This window comes from Biomphalaria glabrata, chromosome 17 (genome assembly GCF_947242115.1).
Source record: "Biomphalaria glabrata chromosome 17, xgBioGlab47.1, whole genome shotgun sequence".
NCBI lineage: Eukaryota > Metazoa > Mollusca > Gastropoda > Planorbidae > Biomphalaria > Biomphalaria glabrata.
Window position 1 is genome coordinate 22,967,275 of NC_074727.1, and position 6,055 is coordinate 22,973,329.

Genomic DNA, 6,055 nt, shown 5'->3' on the forward strand with positions numbered 1-6,055 from the left:
GTTGAGCTGGCCACATGACACTCTTGTTAACCGTCGGCCATAGAATCAGATGAGCCTTGCATCGTCTGCGGTCATATATTTCAAGATCTGAAAGGGGAACTTGAACTGTTTGGTTTACTCAATAGCTGAAACTGTCAGTATATCTATTGAGATATATAAACATGAACAAACAACTAGGTAATAGACCACTTGAAACTACCCCAAGCACTGCATTCAGGACTACATCCTTTGTCTATGTAATACAACGAATACATATTCACCCATCCAGACCTCTCCAAAAACAGACGCAATAGCGCTATTGAGTCAAGTGGAGGGAAAATCAAGTGAATAATACAATGCAAGGGAGTAAACTCTATGATGAGTGTGTACTGGGGAGTGGTTGCGGTTATTATATGCTAGTGAAAGAGACGCGTGGATCTTTGCACAAACGATGCCACGGTGCTATACATGTAGAATAGTGTTTCTCAAACTTTTTCTTGAACTGACCACTTAGCATATTCTGAGTAGTTAACGGAACACTTTGCTTATTTTTTTTGAAGAGACTAAGTCACGTGGTGGCCTACTGGCCTACTAGTTAATACTCCAGTAGTTCTCCTCGCGAAACACTAGGGCCCTGCACACTAGTGGATCCAGAACTTTGGAGTGGGGGGGGGGGGGCGATTTTTTTCCAAACCCTTACCTAACGCCCAGTAAACCCTAACCCTATGTATAAACGTGCGTACAGCATATATATATATATACAAAAGCGTTTTCTTGCATTCTTCACTACAGAAATGCTTTCTCCTGACATATGCAGCATATTATTCATCAGTGGGGTTCGCCCCGACGCCATGAGCGTTTCCCTCGCATTATTCACTGCAGAAACGTATTCTCCTGACATCTACAGCTCATTATTCATCAGTGGGGTTCGGGGCGAAGGCCTGACGCCATAAGCGTTTTCTTGCATTTTCACTGCAGAAACGCATTCCCCTGACATCTACTGCTCATTATTCATCAGAGGGGCCAAAAGCGTTTTCTTGCATTCTTCCCTGCAGAAACGCATCGTCCTGACATCTACAGCTCATTATTCATCATATTAAAAAAGGACCGTTTGAATAATGTTTTACTTGAAAAATATTCTAATATAAATGTATAGGCCCTTACTACATTGTAAATACAACGATTGGAAGATACCCCACATATTTAGATGAAGGCTTTGAGGATCACAGCCGAAAAAAAAATATTCGAAAAATAATATTTAAAAAAAAAAGCTCATTTGTAAGTGATACATTTTGTTCAACATGCATGTTTGTTACTTTGTTTTGTTACAGAACTATAATTCAAAAATTTCAGAAGTGGGAGTAGAAATTAAGTGGACTAATTAGATTCTACTCTTTTTTTTTTCCTTTTTTTGGGCGGATGGGGCCAAGTGGGGGGGGGGGGGGCGATTGCCCCTATTGCCCCCAGCCCCTGGATCCGCCAGTGGCCCTGCGGAGCACAGTTTGGGAAACGCTAGAGAAATATGGTATTCTACTTTTTAAAAGATGATTACTTTTTCAGAAAGCTATGAAGGCGATGAATGCAACCTAATAGATGAAGCAACAGTAACAACGGGAACTTATCAAACAATAAGGAGCTAATTGAGCTAGATTATCTCATTCACAAGAGCTGCAAGCTCTTCAAGCTGTACTTCTGTGATTTAGATTCCTTATGCCTACTTTCCTTGAAAATGGGAATATTCCCCACTGTTTCTCTATACTAATGAATATTATAATAAATGAAAAACTATCATGGAATCCCCATATTGATGAAACTAATTTAAAAAATCAATCAAAGCATTAGGCTTTAAAGGAAATGTCTAGCAATAAAATAAGACCATAAAAACTAAAATGTTATTTCACCTTGGTTATGCCAATAATAGAATATGCATCCTCTGTTTGGGACCCCTCAACTCAAGAAAACATTAAGAAACTGGAACAGACACAAAATAGAGCAGTGAGATTTTATAACAAACGAATGTTCACACTTGACTAGAGTAACACCATTAGTGAAATTACTAAATTTAGAAAGCCTTCAGGATAGAAGACCTAAAAGTAAAGTAGCAACTATACATAAAACATTAAACCAAAATCTTCAAATAGAAAAACAAACCCTAATAATATACTCAGAATGACACAAAGAAAAAGGCACATGCCTTGTCCCATATGCTAGGACAAATTTGTACAAATGACCAATGTTAAGCCCCTTACAGCCTTATAGACTTGTTTGAATGTGGTACTCAAAACATATATATTTGTGTATAGTATTCAGGCAGTAAAAAACTACAACTTAGCTTCATCCATCTACCACAGCTGTGTACCACTAAAAACTATTATGAATGATTAATTACTGAACTTAATTACTTTTGGAGTGCTTTCAATTACCATACACATTTAATTAATATCCTAGTACCCGCCGAGCTAGGATATTGATAAGTAATACATATCGATTTTTTTAAATTGGGAAGCGATCATTTTATTCCATACAAGTGGATGGTCTGATTACACGAGCTATTCATGTGTTACAATAATGGCTTGCTACCAAAGTATTCGTTCTAATAAGCAAATAATTCGATTATGATTCTTATATTTACTATTTGATCAATAAAGCTGAAAGAACAAAAAAAAATGAATTATGCTATTTTTTTTTTTGTTGTTTACGATAGAAACAAGATTACCAAGAAAGTTAGAGTTTTCAGATAAAACTCAAATGCGGCCCTTAAATTGTCCAACAATTGGGCCCTCTGTTTTAGTAAGGAATACGCCGAGGATTCAGCTCCTGTCGCCTCAGGGTAGCGTGGAAGCGTCTAGTAGTGGAACTAGATAGGCTAACTATGGGAGGGCCCCGTCCTGGCTACCTTTGGTGAGCTTTTTTTTATTTATCTCACTTAGGGTGGGTATGGAACATGTAGCCCACCAGTCCAAAAATATCCGTCACGTCGTTTCACAACAATAGTGTCTCGTATATATTTACATTTTATGCACAGAACAGTGGCGGTTATAGTATAGGAACATTAGGTAAGTTCCCCATGGTTAGCGCTGCCTTCAGCCTCTTATAGCGAGTGGACTCAAGACCGAGGCGCGACATGGTCCCATTACTCGATCCATGGCCAATGGTGGCTGTTGATTATTTGTAGATCTAATTAGTTTCCACGGGAATATATGAAGCAATGATTTACAAATAATCAACAGCCACCATCTTACCTCCCTTTCTACAAAGCAGACGTGTGCTTGTTCGTATGTTCGGATTGTTTGTATATAATTTATCGTATTAAGACTGGGTAGAGCGTATTAAACAAAGTGAGTCCTCCTGTTGTGGGTGGGTGGGGGAAGTCGAGCAGGATGTTCTATTCAAGGATGTCGTGAGTTGTCTAGTATGGGTTAAGTACCACTAAATAAAATGTATGTAGCCTCTGGTTTGGTAGACGTTTAGCTGAATTCTGATTAGTTAAAAATTATGCAAAATATTGTAACGACTCTGAGAAGCACAACGTTTTCAAAAGTGCCAAGGTGAGCATCATAGTGTGCTTTATCCTTTACAACACATCAATACAATGAATTAATCCAAAAGATAAGGCAGAGAAGAATTCCAATAGAGAAGACAGAGAAGTAGTTAAATAGAGAAATTAGAGATGAATTCCTAGAGAGAAGGCTGAGAATAATTCCAAGAAAAAAGGAAGAGAGTACTCCAATAGAGAAGACAAAGAAGAATTCCAATAGAGAAGACAGAGAAGTAGTTAAATAGAGAAATTAGAGATGAATTCCAAGAAAGAAGACAGAGAAGAATTCCAATAGAGAAGACAGAGAAGTAGTTAAATAGAGAAATTAGAGAAGAATTCCAAGAAAGAAGACAGAGAAGAATTCCAAGAAAGAAGACAGAGAAGTAGTTAAATAGAGAAATTAGAGATGAATTCCAAGAAAGAAGACAGAGAAGAATTCCAATAGAGAAGACAGAAGAGTAGTTAAATAGAGAAATTAGAGATGAATTCCAAGAAAGAAGACAGAGAAGAATTCCAATAGAGAAGACAGAGAAGTAGTTAAATAGAGAAATTAGAGAAGAATTCCAAGAAAGAAGACAGAGAAGAATTCCAAGAAAGAAGACAGAGAAGAATTCCAAGAAAGAAGACAGAGAAGAATTCCAAGAAAGAAGACAGAGAAGAATTCCAAGAAAGAAGACAGAGAAGAATTCCAAGAAAGAAGACAGAGAAGTAGTTAAATAGAGAAATTAGAGATGAATTCCAAGAAAGAAGACAGAGAAGAATTCCAATAGAGAAGACAGAGAAGTAGTTAAATAGAGAAATTAGAGATGAATTCCAAGAAAGAAGACAGAGAAGAATTCCAATAGAGAAGACAGAGAAGTAGTTAAATAGAGAAATTAGAGATGAATTCCAAGAAAGAAGACAGAGAAGAATTCCAAGAAAGAAGACAGAGAAGAATTCCAAGAAAGAAGACAGAGAAGAATTCCAAGAAAGAAGACAGAGAAGAATTCCAAGAAAGAAGACAGAGAAGAATTCCAAGAAAGAAGACAGAGAAGAATTCCAAGAAAGAAGACAGAGAAGAATTCCAAGAAAGAAGACAGAGAAGAATTCCAAGAAAGAAGACAGAGAAGAATTCCAAGAAAGAAGACAGAGAAGAATTCCAAGAAAGAAGACAGAGAAGAATTCCAAGAAAGAAGACAGAGAAGAATTCCAAGAAAGAAGACAGAGAAGAATTCCAAGAAAGAAGACAGAGAAGAATTCCAAGAAAGAAGACAGAGAAGAATTCCAAGAAAGAAGACAGAGAAGAATTCCAAGAGAGGAGAAGAATTTTAAGAGAGAAGGCAGAGAAAGAAATCCATAAGATAAGACTGTGACGGAGGCAGCCTATTGTGTGTGTTGATTACCATCTCATCCTAGTTTTTTTTCAAATAAACATCCAACTCAATTCTTATTTCCTATCCTTTAGTGTTGCTTGCCAAGACCTGCTATGTTATGTAACCATAATAGTTGATTGGCAGTGGGGATCGCGAGTCTACAAGTAAGAGAAGATGGCAAGACGTCTTGACTGTGATAATTAAAGCCTCAGAGAATAGGTCAGAGGGACAGGCCTCTTTTCTTTCCATCTATCTTTCAACTCCTTCCTACGTTGCCCCGAGACCTGATTCCCAATGAGATCAAAGTCGTTAAGCTTGTAGGGTTACTAAATCCGAGACCTGTAAAATAAGTCACTGTATGTTTGCATAAATCACGTACAATGTATTGTAAATTGTTTTTATATGTTTTGGATGTTAATTCAGATAATCTACTTCCTAGTCCAAACCAGCCGCAGGACAACGGGGGGTGGCAGCGGACAGGCTATGAACCCGGGACCATCGAGACAACCGAACGGCAGCCCAGAGCACATACCACACGACCAGGTCTAATAAATGGTGACAATTTAAAATAAGAGAGAAGACCTTTCTGGGTCGTTTTTTTTTTTAAAAGACGGACCATTGCGCTTTAAGATCCTGTAAAGAGTTTCATCCCCAATGTATACACGGCATGAAATAGATTGACAGTACCCAACCCATTCACTTGAAGTGGTATAAGAGCAGAGTATTTCATGACCGTATGGGTTTCGATGTAGGCCTTAGTTATGAGATAGATGGGGTAGTTGCCACTGAAGGTTTATTTCTTCGAACATTGGGAGACTGACTCCTCCTAGCATTGCCAACTTCCAGGATCGTACTAAAAGTGACGCATTCTTAGCACGAACCCGACTTCCGTAGCGTAAAAGGGGGTTGGGGGGAGAGTAGAATTTTGCGCTAACTACCCTTGAATGGAAGCATTCTGATGTGCCTCAAGTATAAGCTCTGTGAGATATTTGTCAGCAGAGACCTCGAGTTCAGCCTGTTGTTATTAAGTAACAAATGATAATAGAAAGTCAACTATTATAAACTCAGTTTCAATAGAATCCACAATTTAATAAAAACAAATCTTATCTTATCTTATATAATACAGACGTTACTTAAAAAAAGAAGATGATTACTTCCTACGTAAATTAATTGATTTGTCTGGTTA